Below are 12,272 nucleotides of genomic sequence, written 5' to 3'. Positions count from 1 at the left end.
CTGTTTTCATACTAGTTAATTTCTTAATCTGCTTTCCTAAAGCTGTAGAGAAAACCATTGCAGCCTCCACTTACACACTGGCTCTTCTGGCGGTTTGTGGCTGTGTAATTTATAGTTGGGCAGGGTCTGAGTAATTTTCTTCTTACTGTTTTTGTGGTGCAAAGAATGAAAACAACATTCTGTTATGAAGAATGAGAACCTTTCCAACATCGTGTTGAAGTAGGTGTCATCTAGGCTTGTTTTTTGTTTATAAATTGCTCAGAATATCCTGTAATGCTTCATCTAAGTTAAATCCCTTACAGAGTGCAGTTCCCGTATGTTGTGTAGTGGGTTGTAGTGTACTTGGTTGGCCCAGGACAGCCCAATTCATGCTGTTTTCCAAACCTCCATTGTGTTTGTGGCAGTGTACAAGCAGATGCCTTGGAAAATACTTAAGAGCAGGATAAGCATGTAACAACACTCCCTCGCTCTTCCAGTGATCCCCTTCATTTCTGAACCGTTGTAAACTTTTGTATCCTAAGGCAACGACTTCTACAGTGTAATTACATGTTGCAGTTTCATTTGACATCCCATAGCTCTTGTATTATGAGAGCTATTGAACACTTGTTTCCTATCTAACTTTTCTGTGACTTGTAGTTATGGAAAAGGGAGCATACTTATTCCTTTGTTAATAATACCTAGCATTTGATAATTATTATTATTTTTTTATATATTTTAAGCTGCTAATGAAGACTGAGTCTATGTGTTTACAGAGCTATTGATTGTAACTTCAAAATCTCATTCCTGAGTGGTAATTTAAGTTTCAAAGTCAATCACTGTGTGTAGAAATTTAGGATCATCTTTCCCTGTGTGCATTACTTTATATTTACCAGTCTGGAGTTTTATCTGGGGTTCTATCAGAGTCACTCTAACACTGAGAACTCTCTTGCAATTCTCTGCAGTCATTTTTTTGTATTGCTATAGATACTTTATAAACATAGGCAGACTTTGTCATCTTGGTTGTCACCCTTTTTGCAGATGATTTATGAATATGTTGAACAGTTCAGCCTTTAGCAGAAATCTATGCTATGATTTCTACGTGATTGCTGCTTGAGCAGCGGGACCACACTGGAGAATTCCTGGATTAGATGGTGGGTTTATTTGTTGTATCATTCATTTCTGAACATTTAACCAATTTGACTTGTACATTTGTCTCCTGGCAGATTACTTTTATGAGAACTTTCACTGGTATATGTGATCAGAAGCCTTATGGAAATCCAGCAAGACTATATCAGGCATATATTTCTTGTTCATGTGCTGTGTGACTATTTCTGAGAGCTCTAGTAACTTGGGAGTCGTGATTTTTCTTCTAGAAACATGGTGTTAACTCTTCCTCCATATGTTTTGTTCATGCGTGTGTCCCTGAATTTTCCTTATCATTTCTGGTGGTTCTGCTCCAGCGGAAGCCTAAGGTTCTGGTCTGTATTTCTTTATCTCCTGAGATAATTTAATTGGTTGCCTGACAACATAGCATCAGTCTTGTCCTTCTGCACTGGAGATGTGATAGTGTTCTTGCTAGGCTTAAGAATACTTAGACATTTAGACTGAGAAAAAGGATCTGTCAGCAGCATATTACAGGTTTCCACCTATGTTATTTTCAGGTACCTCGTTAAGGTGTACCGATTACATTACTGATAGAAATGAGGTTTCCAAATGGAGCATTCAAATGTTGGGAAACGGCAGGTTTACAGTTTGTGGTACTTCTCACGTACAGAATGAGGAGGGAGCTCTCTAGAAAATAAGAATGTGGTTGTGTAAATAAGGCTCTAAAGCCTGGGAGTGTACGAAGTGGCAGAACTGAACCTATTCATGCAGGTTCTGCCTGGTGTTTCTTAATGTGAAAGCTTGATTGAAAGCTTGATTTAGCCTGATTTTTTTTTTTTGGGGGGGGTATTAATTCATTTTCTCAGCAACCTACTGCTCTCTACTCTGACCAAAATAAGATGAAGTGAAAAATACTCTCTTCTGTAAACTACTGGTAAACCACTGCCCCATCACACATATCTAGATCTTGAGCTTTCAATATGTAGGGGAGGTTTTTGCCAGAGTAATTTAATTTATAGGTGGCAACAGAAGACTTAACCCTGGAGGGCACAATCTGTCAGTGCCCTGTGCTGAGAGTTTGCGAAAGATGGGAGGAGGTTTTACCCAGGACCAGTTTCCACTCTGCAGTGGATGCTGATGTTGGTGCTTTGACAGAGTTACAGCCCCAACTCCATAGCATTTATAACATTGGTTCTTATTTCAGCATGGTCACAAAGTTTATGGGATAAACAAAAGCCGGTTCTTCTGCTTGAAGGTCTTTTCTGCCTTGCAAAGGCTTCCTGTAAATAATGGCTTTCCATTTAGCCAGTCAGGATTGTTCAATAAGTGGTAGTAATGCTCAATTTTCTTTCTGTGGGAAAAAAACAAACAAACAAAAAGCCAAACAAACAAAAAAAACCCCCAAACAACAAACAACTTTTATTAAGCTTGCGGGGACCCACAGCTTCTGATGGATGGGTAAAGTGGTGAAAAAGTCGGTTTTCTATATTTGACGCATTAAAGAAAAAACAAGTTCCATTTTTCATTATTTTTATTAAAACCATTTTACCAGTTTAAGTTCTGTTTTTCTTTGTTTAACATTTCTATGCCTTTCCTCACCCTTTCAGAGGAGTGCACAAGGGAAGGGAAGGTTTTATACCCTTCTGGAGAAAAACAGAACTAGAACTGAACTTTCAGTTACCTTCATTTAATGTCTTTTCTGCCGTTGAAAAGCATGACGAACAGTTTTTCCTAGAGAAATAGCAAGAATTTTTTATTAAATCAAATTCCTAGTGGAATTTCCTGTGTTGAAAAATTCACTAGCTTTATTAAGACTCCTGATTATATTGGGTTGTTAACTTTACACTCTAATATATGTAATAAGAAGATTCTTCCCTTGCAGTGCACACAGATGTGCTGCATATTCATTTCCAGAGGCTGTGCTGGCTTTGGCACTTCCAGGACACACATCTGCTAGGGATGTCCTGTTCCTCGGCAATTCGAGGGCTGAAAATTGAGAATGAGATAATAGTTTACTTCAGCATATCTACAACTTTAAAATGACCATTCCTGAAATCTGTCAGATTTTGAGAATTGCTTTTTTTTTTTTTTAATCGCAACACTGACAGCACAGTAAATGTCTCCAGTTTTTGGTAAAGGTTCTGTGGCATGTGGCGCAGGTATATTAGAGCAGTTGAAGGGTAAGTACATTAGGAGAGTCTTCAATGAGCAGCTTACTCTGGAAATTGATACTTTCCTTGAGATTTGAACTCTTTGTCAGTCAAAGTTTGATTCCAGACCTTTATAGTGTGTTCCAAAGTTATTGCCATTTGAATGTGTTGGGAAATCAGTTTGTAGTCACAAACCTGGATTAGCATCAACTGTCTCTTTGAAACTTCGGCAGAGATTAGAGGTTACGTTGGGACTCCGAAGGATTTCCTCAAACAGAAAGATCATCTGGCTTTTGTGTGCCTGCCAGAGACATTAATAGTAAGTGTCCTGTTGTGTTACATACTTTTTTTTTCTTTTTAATAGTTAAATGCTTTTTGCCAGAACTAAATGTGATTGAAACTAATGAAAAGGTGATTAGTTATGAGCAGTAGCAATAGAAGTAAGTCATAGAGCTGATTTTTAATAGCCATTCTTTATAAGTATACTAGAGGAATTTTATGGGTGTGGAGATTTCTCAGGTGATTAATCTTTAGAGAAATGTAAGATAAGTGTGTAATGGAAATAATGTTTCTCTTAAAAATATTATTGTTCTAATGCTGCTTGAAAACTTAGTTTGGAGTAGATTTAGATGGCAATGGATTCTGAATCATTGAAACAGTATAACTGAGGCCACTCTGCTCTCTGCTATTTCAGGATTTAGCTTCATGATGTACCATGTTAAATATTGAACTGATTTTATTAAGTGAAAGGCAAGCTCATCTCATTTATTAAGTGGATAAGAAGACACCTGAGTGAATCTCAGTTATTGCAGAAGTGAACTGTAGATGAACATCTCACCTTCCAGATGACACTTTGGACCTGTCAGAGTGACTGGGAACAGACAAAATGACCTTTTCAGGATTCTTCCCTTTCTGGCACAGAGTGAGTGCACGGGAGGAGCGGCTCTTCTTTCATGTGGGAAAGGGCAGACCCTGCAAGGGGCAGCTGGCCAGTTTAATGGCATTTTTCATCAGGGTTGAATCTGGGTGAATGAGGAGAAAACTGAACTTGGCCTCAGCTTGTGTGTGTATGGGCTGTTTTGTCTAAGATTGTGTATTCATATAGTACACATGTATACAGGATGTTTCAAAAAGATGGACCTAATACTGCTTTGAAATTGGGTCCATCTTTTTAAAACACCCTGTATAATGTATAGGTTATAGTTGCATATAGTTTTATCTATGAAAACATGCGTAAGTTACTGTATGGGTGTGTGTTGTGGACGTTTTGGAGGGAGGATTCAGTTAAAAATATGATTCCAGGATGAGGCTCTCTGCATAAACAATATACCTTCACATATACCTTCAGGCTAAACCAGTCTGATTAAAATCATTCCTTCCAAGGGAAACTTGTTTAGCTTGTCCAATAAAAATTGGATGGACTTTTCTTCTCTGCTATATAAAGGTCCTCTGGAAAAGATTAAGTTTGAAATCTAAAAAGCAAGTCATCTTTCAGTAATAAAGCAGGGAGTCTGCAAAATGTATTCATTTATTGCTGGCTCTAGTATTAAAAGTTATTATTATACATTGGACTATTTTTAGGATAAAAAGGCTTGATAATAAAATCCTGGTGTCAGTAGCTTTTATGAAACCCAAGAGAAGACAATGTTTATTCTGCCACTTTCCCTGGCAATTCCTGTAGAGATTTCAGCGAAGTGTGTCCTACTGTAAAGTGCTCTGAGCTCGTGGGTGTTTTCTCCCCTTTCTCCTCTTCCGAGGGAAAGTGGCAGGCCTGATCTTGAACCTGCCTCTGGAAGTCCTGGCTTTGGGGAGAGTTGTCTTTGGCACCTGAAATCAGAAGATGAGCTTTGATGTGCAGAAGGCTTTCGGCATCTGTGGCCCTGGAGCAGCGCATTGCTCACGGGCAGTGGGGCAGAGTTTGCAGAGTTGTTCTGCACCATCCAGAGTTCCAGCCCTTATCAGAATATAAACTTATAACAACTTAACCAACAATTAGTCCCACAGCAGCTGGATGTTTGCACATCTTTGTTGCTTCTCCTTCTGACTACCTTGTCTTCACACTGTTCTTGTGGATCTGATGAGAGTGTTGGTAATTCTGCTGCTGTCACTGTTGGCAGGAGGAGGTCAGCTGAGGGAGTCTCGAGGTCACAGGTGGGCCTGAAAGACCTTCTGTGAGAAGAAGAGAGAGGAGACACGAGGTGTCCTGTGTGACATGAGCTCCATCAGCAAATGTGTGGATTGGCAGAATGAGTTTTGATGTAGTGGAATGACTTCTGTGTTAGGTGTGCTGAGCTGCTGGGAGGAGGGAGGCCCTTGCAGTACGAATTCATTCCGAGTCCCTCTGAGACTCAGCGTGTGACTGTGGTACTCGGCTGGCTGGCTTTGGAGGTGGGTTGGTTTTTTAGAAACAAGAGGCCAACAAAATGCAAAACTCAGTCTTGTCTAAAGTTATTTCTCCGTGGTAAAATGAGTAGCTACAACATCAGTTGCTCTGCCTAGTCCAAGTAACCAGTTCCCCCATCATTATAAGGAAGGTGAGTTCTGAATTTTACTTAAACAAGCTCTCTACAAATTAATATTGAAGTGAATTGTGTTGGGTCCTCATATACCCAATGCTGGCCTGTCGCCTGAAGAAAACAAGCCAGACTGACTCCACGGGAACCTGTGACAAATGACATTGAACTTAATTTCCTATTTTGCTTGGGCAAAATCATCCTTATAAAAGCATCTTCTAAAGTTCTTTAAACTTTGAATGAACTCGTTGATGCTAGGACTGAAAATAGACTTGATCTGATAGTTATGATAAATGTTATTGCCTGTAGCAAAAGTATCTTTTGCCTCAGATGCTGTTGTGTGGTTGTAACTCATGTGATCTCTCAGCCCTTGTCTTCATAATTTGTGCCTGTTCACCAGCGTTTCATTCACTTTTTCTTTACAGGCAGTTTTGTTGGCAGTTTATATGCCAGTGTAATTTAAAAACTCAATAAAAAGACTTTTTACACAAATAATATTATATAAAACAGTGCCACTTCTTCAGGGCAATTCCTCAGATTCTTAATGAGCCACGCAGATCCCATATTAGATCATGGCTTCTTCTAAAGGTTTTATAACTACATTCAGATGCTTTGTTTGGTGTGTAATCTGCTTTAATAATGGGTATGTAACCATTCACGGATGAGAAGAAATCCCATGGAAGAAACTAGCAGAGACTATAGAAACTTGATTAGGATGTATAAACATTTTTCTAAATACCTATAAAACATAAAAATCTGAATTGCTTTATAGCTCTTTTCAGTCATAGCTGAGAAAGTAGAAGATTCAATATTTAACCTGAAGGTTTTTCCCACAGGCCACCCTGCAGTACTTGCTGCACCATGCAGGGTGAGGGTCTCTCCGTATCTCCATGGGACACGGGGTGCTGGGGTGGTGTCACCACATGGATGTTGCTGTGGCATCTCACATGGGATGTGTGTGTGGGAAGGTGATTTGAACAGAAGTCTGTCTTGGATCACTCACAGAAAATGTACTTGAATTAATATACTTATATAATTTGTTTTAAATACTTCTTTCTGTTTTCAGTTGTCAGTGATTTTATATTTCAGTTTGGTGTCTTAATATTCTGTAGGGCATTTTATTCATTACTTAAGGTTTTGACCTTAGTATATACAGTATAAGCAGCAGCGTGTCCAGTTCAGGTTGAAATTTTCTATTTAAAAAAAGAATGAATCTTCAAATTCTTATAGCTTTGTCAAATTTAAGCAACTTAGGCTTAAGGCAAATGCCAGTATTTTCTGTGTGCCTGGTGGTTTATTTTATTTTTTTAAGGGATAGATTTGGAGAGTAGGAAGAAAGGAATTATAAAAGGCAAGTATATGTTGTTCTCTCCCTCCTTTAAAACTTCTTTATGAGATATTATTTTGAGATACTAAAGCATGTTTATAATCTGAAGTGGGGATGTGAAATCTATAAAAGAACTTTACTAACTGTGGAATTGCTTTTCATGTAATTTTGAAAATCCAGCCAGAAGTGACCAAAATGTCAGTCTGTGGAAACCCCAGTTCACAAACCAGCCATTGCTGGGACGTGCTGAGAACTGCTCTGAAGCCGCTGTCCGAGTGACCCCGTCCACATGCTGAGCAGATCCTGCAAGTGTTGGGTATGTCCATAGACCCGGTGGCTTCTCCTGCAGCTGCCTCTGCATCCAGTGCAAGGGACAGCGTGTGGGGAATAAAAGGGGCCCTTGCAAACTAATCAGATAATTAAGAAAATTAAATCCTTTTGGATTCTGCAGGGTTCCTGACTGACAGTGCATGAGGCACAAACCTGTTGCAGCCACAGATCAAGTCTTGGGAGGTTCAGACTGTGCATTAAGAAACATTCTTCACTCAGACAGTGCCACACTAGGCAGGTCAGCGAGAAAAGACTCTTCAAACTCAATATCTTCTCTAAGGGCTGTTTTTTTCCTGCCCCATGATGGGAGCTGGGGTACTGTCTTTCAGTAGCAGCTCTCCAGTTGCCCAGTTCTCGGGGATTTTTTTTTCCTTCCTAGACAAGAGCTAGGAGGGAAAATGAGGTAAGAGTTTACAGAAATGGTTATGGTAATTGGGGGAGGAGGGGAGTACTGGAGTTTCTCATAATTTATTAATGCAATAGGCTTAACTTCTGTTAGCATTAGGGTTTAATAACAACCCATTAGCTCTCTTTTGCATTTCTTCTGTTTTCCAGGAATGAGAACACAATGTGTTTTCTCTGTGGCTGTTTCTTAAATAAAAAGGCATTCCTGTTTCCAAGGCAGAAATGTCACAAAGAGGTAGGTACAAGTGAAGAGATTATTCCTCGCCGTTTCGTTTGCTGATAAATGTAGAACAGAACACATTTCTGTTCACAGCTACCAAGGACAGGAAACTGAATTGCCCATAGGCATTCACTTCATTGTGAATTTATGGTGTGACTATAATATTTGCATTAATCCCATCAGCACAAAGCATACATAAATGCATTCAGAATTATTTTGTCTTGCTCATACAATTTCCATTAAGATCCATATGCAGAACTGTATTTTCACAGCAAGTTTTACACATAGTATTCAAATTCTTTCTCCCTTTCTCCCATCAATATGTTGCATATTTTTAAGCCTCGCTGGGCTCAGTGCCAGCAAGGGACTACAAGGATCTATGGCAACTGTCACATTTGCACTTTTCATTTACAAATCGGTAACTAAATTCTCATTAAGTATTCTTAACCAGCCTGTTCAACATATGTTTTCTTAGGTATTAGTACTTATAGGTTGAAACAAATTAGGTCAGTAGCTAAATTTTCTTCCTGATAGCCAAAGATATTTGAGAAAGAATAGATTTTTGGAATGTGGAAGTGGCAATGCCCTTTTCTCCTTCAGTCTTTAAAAACCAGGACATTCAGCTCGGGCCAGGCAAATTAAAAAGGTGGGAATTTGAACTCCCTCCCCACATTTTACTTCTGTTGGGAGACTGGTGTGGGAAGAGCTTTGAAATGAATCCAGTAAACATCCACTAACTAGCGTGGTTTAAAAATTAGGTTTTGAGACACATTTTCTTCTGTTTAGTTTTCCATGTTTCTCCCTTTCAAACATAAAAAACCTGTATTTAATGGATTTATTCTAAGACTCTTGCTTGTGGAACAGCATTTTCATCTTTGACTTCTAGCAGCGCTGGCACTGATTGCAGAAAGAGCCACTTAACAAAAAAAAAGTGCAAAATTGTGGATGTTACATTGTGTAGACCCTTAAAGACGTTATTATCTCTGCTTAAATAGTTGTTTCATACACTTGCAAAGATTGTTAATGATGAGTTTCATTGCGTTATCAAAACTGTAATGCAAATCATATTATCATGTTTTCAGGTTTGTGCTGCTTCATATGAAGTTCACCAGCAGCTCAACCATAATGCGTGGGAGATCCCCCCTGTGATCGTGCTGCCCTCCCTGGCTTTGAGGGCACTTTGGTGCATCCAGTGCTGCTTCTGCTACCTCCAGCGTCCCTGTCCCGGCTTCTGCTCTTGGCCTCTGTCCTGCTGCAGTGCCCGACTTACAGCATCTCTATTTCCACATCACCAAAATGGGTTTAATGTTTGTATATTTTTTAAATGTACTGCACAGATTTAGTTTCTGCTTGTAAAAGCTTTATGTGTTTTCTGTATACTGAGTTTAGCAGCAAGAAATAGCTTAGACTTTTTGAGTGGTTTATAGTTTTTAGTTATATCTTTGTCCAACTCAGGAAGGTTAAACTGTGAGATAGTATTGTTGTGTTTCTGGATCAAAATTCTTCAGGAAAAAGCCTTGGTTTTCACCCAATAGCCCAGCACATGAAAGACAAGTCTTTCATTTTTTCAGTAGTCTTGCCCCATCCCTGGTGTTGCTTTTGATTTTTGAACACAAGACAGCCTTTTTCCCTGGAGAGACCTGGACACACAACTTCCTTAATTCAAAGCTAGAAGAATCAGTTGGGAAACATATGTCGGTAACAGATCCGACTGCAGCAAAATCTCTCTGTGTTAACTAGATGACAGTGTCAGTTGGGAAGCATAACAGGAATATAACACACAGCATCCTCTGACACCTAAAATGAACGTAGCTGTGAAGATCGCTCTTTTAAGAAAAACCTGGACGTGCTTTGTTAAATGTGGATCCTTAAGACGTGCCAGTCCACAATGTGTGTGGACCAGTGATGGGATTTGGCCCCTAGCAAGAGGCTTCTCAAAGCCCCTGGAATTTAGAAAATCATGTTGATGCATTTTTTTTCAGGGCATAAACTGAACTACAGGGAAGAACAGCTGCTTTTTTTAGGGCTTATCTTTGGCAGCAGGTTTTTCTGTCTGCTGCTCTGACCCAGGCTTGCCTGGTGTGTTGGGTGTGTGACCTGCATACGGGGTGTGTGTAGAGCTGTACCAGCAGCTGCGCAGGTGCTGGGGAATAAAGCACCACGAAGGAAAATGTCAAAAGCATGTTTGAAAACACTGTAACTGCAGGAGTGGTTGCTTTGTTTTATAAGCATGTTGGTGTTGGGAGGAAAAGAGAAAGGAAAAAACAAAGATCCAGAGTGGCAGTGCAGCATTAACTGCCCTTCTATACCCTAAAAGACGTTACTTACAGATTGTTCAGATGAAAGGTTGATTTCAAGATTTGTTTTCCTTCTGTAGGAATAAGGTTATAACCAATTACTCATTGTTAAGTAAACTGAAATAGGTGGAGAATTAAGACTTCTTTTTAAAATGGAAAGGTTTGACTGTTTATTTTATTTTTAAAAATACATTATCCTTTAATCCTTTACCATTCTGTGAGACCAAAGGAAATTTTTTAAAGCTCTACTTGATTATTTTAATAATACATTGAAAACCTTGGGAAAGCATCTCTTCAAACTCTATCTGCAGTACTCCAGTGGCACTAAGCTATTTTTCATACGAAGTCTAACAGAACAGAAGTGGCTTTTATTCCAATGACAGTTTGCATATTTAGTTTGCTCCTTTTTTCAGTAGCAGTTAAAGCTTTTAAGTAAATCTGTGATGCAGTGCAAAAAAGGTTCAAGGCCAATATGTTTTGAAAGAAATAACAACTTTGTTTTTTTTTTAAGAATCGTAGAATTTCTTTCATAAATGTGTTTAAATGTCGGCTGTTGACTAGCTCCAATACATGCTGTGAGATATTTGTCTGAAAATCAGAATAACAAAATACAGCAGTTGGCCTGACCCATTTCCATTATTGCCAGGTAGCATGACTATTGTCATTTTTATCTAAACTTCGTGCCTTATTTTATTGGTATTTATTACATAGCTTCAGACAGCTCACAAAATAGGCTGTATTGTGTTTTAATTAGTGGTTCAGAGTTAGCAGACCTTTTTTTTTTTTTTTGAGACAGAAAAATCATCCAGCACTGTATTGCATATCTAGACTACTTTCATATATGAAGTTGGGCTGAAAATCTTGAAGATTCTGGAATCTTCAGACTTTCCCTATCTCTGACCAGGTAAAAAACCTTTCAAAAAACATTGTGTTCTGTGGTTAACGAGGGTTTAGGCCAATGTCTTGCGTGCATACTGTTCTTACAGTCATTATTTTCATTGCAAGTTGACTCAATTTTCCTGGGTATTTACAATTAATTTTATCATAGGGAAAGATTTGCCATTGTGATGTGAGAGAGGAGCAGGAGCCACAAAGCTGAACTGTTTCCTGGGTCTTCAAAAGAAGTCAAAACACAGATTTCCAATCATCTCCCATCACCATCCATAGTTAGAGGAGAAGAACTGCTAGTCCAGGAAGAGGATGAAAAGCAGGGTCACCTCTCCTGTTAGTGCAACATCTGTTTGCTAGTTAATTACAAAACAGAGTCTTATAAGGGGTTGGTACTATTTCTGTTCAGTTGAATTGCTCAGTTGAAAGCCTACATGATTTAAGGAGGAAAAAGAAAAAAGAGAAGGCAGGTAATCAGTGGTTAATCTGGACCTTCCTTGTTGCCGTAGATTTGGAAAACATCTGTAGACTGTTACTGCCATTGTGATTGAGCTACATGCAGAGAACTCCATGGAAATACCAGCTGCAAGTGCCTCTGAAATAACACCTCAGAAAAGCAGCAGTTTGTGAGCTGTGCTAGTATGTATATACTTGCTAATGCTGCAGTATGGCCATGCGAGTATCCCAGATGGAAAGTACACAGGAGCAAGTTACATGTATACATATTTACTGGTATATTTATATATATATATATATATATGTATGTATATATATCAGGGAGTTATTGCAGCAACTCTTGTATATGCAACCCCACTATAAATAGCATTGTTGCTTATGCAAGAAATTATGGTCATTTCCTTATTCACTCATTAGAACAAACGGTTCAAATTCTTATGGTTACATGTCACAGCTGCTTATTCAGTGTTGAAAGAGTCAGAGCAGGTAGCTGTAGAAATCAAGCAGTCTGTGTAGCTCTGTGTCTTAAGTTCACACATGTATACAATTCCCAGCCACACTCTGTTCTTACAGGCAAGGGCCTAGATCTCCCGCTATATTTGG

The 12,272-nt window shown here is 38.9% G+C and overlaps 1 long non-coding RNA gene across 1 annotated transcript; it reads left to right on the top strand.

Moving 5' to 3' along the window:
• Positions 1 to 7,956: 7,956 nt before the first annotated feature.
• On the top strand, positions 7,957 to 11,207 carry LOC139828734 (uncharacterized). Its single transcript, XR_011740627.1, has 3 exons — positions 7,957 to 8,043; positions 9,111 to 9,335; positions 11,122 to 11,207. It is a non-coding gene; the product is annotated as an uncharacterized lncRNA (long non-coding RNA).
• The last annotated feature ends 1,065 nt before the right edge of the window (positions 11,208 to 12,272 follow it).

This window comes from Patagioenas fasciata, chromosome 10 (genome assembly GCF_037038585.1).
Source record: "Patagioenas fasciata isolate bPatFas1 chromosome 10, bPatFas1.hap1, whole genome shotgun sequence".
Classification (NCBI taxonomy): domain Eukaryota; kingdom Metazoa; phylum Chordata; class Aves; order Columbiformes; family Columbidae; genus Patagioenas; species Patagioenas fasciata.
The sequence above is the reverse complement of the archived record's forward strand: the minus strand, read 5'-3'. Positions and strand labels throughout refer to the sequence as shown.